Genomic DNA, 5,008 nt, shown 5'->3' with positions numbered 1-5,008 from the left:
TGCTTCACATTGTGTCTCCTACATCTAACCCTAGCACTTTGAAAGCTGAGGCAGGAAGATTATAAGTTCATGGCCAACCTGGGCTATAGAGCGAAGGGTGGGCCAGTCTGGGATACAGAGTAAGAAAAAAAAAAAAAAAGAAAGAAATTCAAAGCCAAGGTTGAGGCTATAGCACGTATGTAAACAAGACAAAACCAAACTGAAATGGCAGACAGAAACAGTAAGAATTTGTGCTAATTGCTGAGGTGCTGAGACCTTCAGTGTTAGCAGAGACAATACAGCCATGAGAAATGAGTTTGTTGGATATACTGACCAGTTTTATGTCAACTTGGCACATGCTGAAGTCAGATGGACCCTCAGTTCAGGATACCTGTGGGCTAGCCTGTGGTGTGCTTTGTTGTGTGATGATTGATGTGGGAGTGCCCAGCCCACTGCCTGTGGGGCCGCCCCTAGTGGTCCTGGGTGATACAAGGAAGCTGCTGAGCCAGTCATGAGGAAGAGCCCAGGAAATAGCACCCCTTCATGCTTCTGCTTCGTTCCAATCTCCAGGGTCCTGCCTGGAGTTCCTGCCCTGACTTCCCTGGGTGACGGACTGTGAGGTGGATGTAGAAGCCAAATAAATTCTTTTCTCCTGAAGTTGCTATCGGTCATGGCGTTTTACCACAGCAACAGAAACTAAAACACTCAGTCAGCAAACCTCTTTCAAAAGAAACTTCTTGAGCTCGTTCTATCAAAACTATCACTGACCCTGGTTGTCTGTTTTCATTTTCTTCCTGCTAGTGGGTGCGCTCACTTTCAGTCCAGTTGTGCAGACTCACCTCTGGAAGCTTCTCGGTGAGTAAGTGGGTGTGAGCTTGACTAAGTCTCTGGGTTCCATTAAACAATGCCAAGCCGTCACGCTTTGGATGGGTGGTTTATTTTTGCCGTGAGATAACCTCTAATAACCTCTGAGATGCAATAAGACACCAGCTAATGTTTACATTTCATTGTAACTACCCTAAGTCACTTGACATTGTGGATGACCTGCGTTATTTGTTTGTGTCACCTTGACACAAACTAGAGTCTCCCGAGAAGAGGGAACCTCAGTCGAGGTCTCGCCTTTGTCAGACTGGTCTGTGGGACATTTTCTCCATTAATGTTTAATGTGGGAGGGACCACCCATGCTCAGGTGGTCCTGGCTTATAAAAGAGCAGGCTGGGCAAGCCATGAAAAATCAAGCAGTAAGTCCTACTCTTCCACGGTCCCTGACTCAGTTCCTGCCCATTTATACTATGTGATTATTTTTTTAATTTTAATTTAAAAATAAACAAATGATAATTGTTGTGTGGTGTATGTGTGTATGCACACGTGTGTTGTTGTGCATTGTGTGAAGGTCGGAAGTGGTATCAGTTGTCTTCCTCGGTTGCCCTCTATCTTATTGTTGAGACAGGGTCTCTTACTGAACTTGGGGCTCACCCTTTTGGCTAGCTGGAAACCTAGTCCTTGGGACCCAAGTGTCATCCCCTCCTTGGCGCTGTAGTTACAGCTATGTCCTAAGAATCTGAAACCATGTTCTCATGTTACTGTGGCAAGCATGCTACTGAGCTGTCTCCTCAGTCAAGCTTCCGAATTCCCCCTGTATTTTCCTCCCTCCCTCCTCTCCATGTCCTCCCTCCCCCCATTTATTTATTTATTTATTTATCTATCTATCTATCTATTTATTTATTTATTTATTTTGCTTGTTTTCAGTGCTGGTGATCAAACCCAGGGCCCCACACATGTCAATTTATTTATTTATTTATTTATTTATTTATTTATTTATTTATGATTTCTGCCTCCTCCCCACCACCACCTCCCATTTCCCTCCCCCTCCCCCAATCAAGTCCCCCTCCCTCGTCAGCCCGAAGAGCAATCAGGGTTCCCTGCACTGTGGGGAGTCCAAGGACCACCCACCTCCATCCTGGTCTAGTAAGGTGAGCATCCAAACTGCCTAGGCTCCCACAAAGCCAGTACGTGCAGTAGGATCAAAAACCAGTGCCATTGTTCTTCAGTTCTCAGTAGTCCTCATTGTCTGCTATGTTCAGCAAGTCTGATTTTATCCCACGCTTTTTCAGACCAAGGCCAGCTGGCCTTGGTGAGTTCCCGATAGAACATCCCCATTGTCTCAGTGTGTGGGTGCACCCCTCGTGGTCCTGAGTTTCTTGCTCATGCTCTCTCTCCTTCTGCTCCTGATTTGGACCTTGAGATTTCAGTCCGGTGCTCCAATGTGGGTCTCTGTCTCCTTTCATCGCCTGATGAAGTTTAATATTCAGGAGGATGCCTATATGTTTTTCTTTGGGTTCACCTTCTTATTTAGCTTCTCTAGGATCACGAATTATAGGCTCAATGTCCTTTATTTATGGCTAGAAACCAAATATGAGTGAGTACATTCCATGTTCCTCTTTTTGGGTCTGGCTTACCTCACTCAGGATGATAGCCTTTGCTGGAGAGGTTGTGGTGAAAGGGGTACACTCATCCATTGCTAGTGGGAATGCAAACTTGTGCAAGCACTTTGGAAAGCAGTGCGGCGGTTTCTCAGGAAATTCGGGATCAACCTACCTCTGGACCCAGCAATACCACTCTTGGGAATATACCCAAGAGATGCCTTATCATACAACAAAAGTATATGCTCAACTATGTTCATAGCAGCGTTGTTTGTAATAGCCAGAACCTGGAAACAACCTAGATGCCCTTCAATGGAAGAGTGGATGAAGAAAGTATGGAATATATACATATTAGAGCACTACTCAGCAGTAAAAAACAATGACTTCTTGAATTTTGCATGCAAACACACATGTCAATTCTTAAAACATTTTTCTTCTTTTGAATTTTCACAACAGCCTCTATAGATGGTTCTGGTTCTTAACTTGCTTGGAAGTTTTTCTCTGTTTTTCATTCCTAAGCTTCAAGTATCCCCCAATTTTGGACTGTTACATTGCTACCCTCTTACCTCCACTGCCTCCATGCAGCCTGCATGTGTCCACTCCCCATGTCCCATTGCCACTCCTGAACTGCCAGGACCTCACTCTTCTCTTGGGTCAGCTTGAATTTGACAGACATTAAATGAGATGAAGGACTATAAAAACTGACTGAGTAAGAAGCTTGCAGGTGGAATGTGTGGAGGAGAAAGAAAGGTCTGGCTGTATTTCTATGACCCTTTCTTGTCACTGCAGAGCCATACTGTGATTTCAGCCTGATGTGGTCTCACCCCAACCTGTGTGTCTAAAAGCCTAGTGTTTGTGGCTCTTCTGACAACCAGTTTTACTGGAGGTGTCCTTAGGGACAGGAACTTAATCATAGATGTCATTAAGTCTCCCTATGGTGGTGGCTCTGGCTCCTGCCACATCTGTCAGATGAACATATGAACAGCACTGCCCACCTCCATAGAGACACTGACCCATGTCAGTGTCTTCCCACCATGTACGGTGTCCCCTCCCTTTCCTCTGCTGTAAAACTGGCCCAATTTTTACCACTCTTCTGTGAAGGAGGTGGGTCTTGTATTTATCTGTTGCTTTCATTGGTTAATTAATAAAGAAAACTGCTTGGCCCTGATAGGACAGAAAATTAGGTAGGTGGAGTAGACAGAACAGAATGCTGGGAGAAAGAAGCCGAGTCAGTGAGTTGCCATGATTCTTTCATTCCAGACAGACGCAGGTTAAGATCTTTCCTGGTAAGCCAGCTCGTGGTGCTACACAGAATATTAGAAATGGGTTAGATCAATATGTAAGAGCTAGCCAATAAGAGGCTGAAACTAATGGGCCAGGCAGTGATTAAAAGAATACAGTCTCCATGTAATTATTTCGGGGCATAAGCTAGCCATGCAGGAGGCTGGGTACCGGGGACGCAGCCCCGCCGCTCTTATTACTACAGAGTGGCGCCCAACGTGGGGCTCGAACCCACAACCCTGAGATTAAGAGTCTCATGCTCTACCGACTGAGCTAGCCGGGCGGGCGCCTGGGTGCCGGGGACGCAGCCCCGCCGCTCTTATTACTACACTTCTGCTTCTATCAAAGAGGGCACGCACTGTACCCCTATAATCCTAGCTCTTGGGAGATGGATGAAAGAGAACCAGAGGTTGAGGGTTATTCTTAGCTACACGGTGAGTGTGAGGCCACTCTGAGCTGTGTGAGGGAAATGGAAAAGACAATGTCAGTATTCCAGTTGTCTGTCTTCTAACTTCATTGTCTGAACAGCTCCCAAAGGCTTAGTTCTTGGTTATACCTTTCCTGAAGTATGTCTTTCTCACTAATTGTACCCATCCCCTTTTTTCTTTCCTTTCCTTTTCTAATTCTTTGTTTTGTTTTTAAGAAAAGGTCTTTATTTTTCTGTTATGCATGTGTCTGTTTTGCCTGGATGTCTTCTGTGTGCTGAATCAGGAGACTTGTGAGTTACAACCCAGCCTGGGAAACTTATAAGATTCTGTCAAGCCAGGCGGTGGTGGCGCACGCCTTTAATCCCAGTACTTGGGAGGCAGAGGCAGGCAGATCTCTGTGAGTTCGAGACCAGCCTGGTCTACAAGAGCTAGTTCCAGGACAGGCTCCAAAACCACAGAGAAACCCTGTCTCGAAAAACCAAAAAAAAAAAAAAAAAAAAAAGAGTCTGTCAAGGGGGGGAAACCCTCTAAATAAATAAGTCATATTTGGTTCTGAGTTTGAGTGCAGATTTCACAGGTATACAGAGTTTTTATGGGGTTTGGGCCACTTACTCAGTGCATTAGGGCGGGTGACACTGTGAATAAGGAGTTAAGATGACTTCAAATAATGGTGTAGTATAAAAGGTCTGAGTCAGAACAGGTGCAGGGCAGAGGTGATTGGGAGAGGGAGAAAGGCAGGAAGCGAGCCAAATAAAGCAAAAAACAGCTCAGTCACGCCCTTAGTGGAGACTGCCCTCCATGAAACTGGGCGTTAAAGCCAGGGCCTCATGCAGTTAGTTCTCTACTACCCTGTGGGCCTCAGGGATTGCACTCAGGTCATCGGGCTTGGCAGCAAGC

The 5,008-nt window shown here is 45.7% G+C and overlaps 1 non-coding gene across 1 annotated transcript; it reads right to left on the bottom strand.

Moving 5' to 3' along the window:
* Positions 1-3,893: 3,893 nt before the first annotated feature.
* Trnak-cuu (transfer RNA lysine (anticodon CUU)) lies at positions 3,894-3,966 on the bottom strand. Its single transcript has one exon. It is a non-coding gene; the product is annotated as a tRNA-Lys (tRNA).
* Positions 3,967-5,008: the final 1,042 nt, after the last annotated feature.

The sequence above is a fragment of the Chionomys nivalis genome, chromosome 1, assembly GCF_950005125.1.
Source record: "Chionomys nivalis chromosome 1, mChiNiv1.1, whole genome shotgun sequence".
NCBI lineage: Eukaryota > Metazoa > Chordata > Mammalia > Rodentia > Cricetidae > Chionomys > Chionomys nivalis.
Note: the sequence above shows the minus strand (reverse complement) of the source record. Positions and strands in the feature narration are given on the sequence as shown.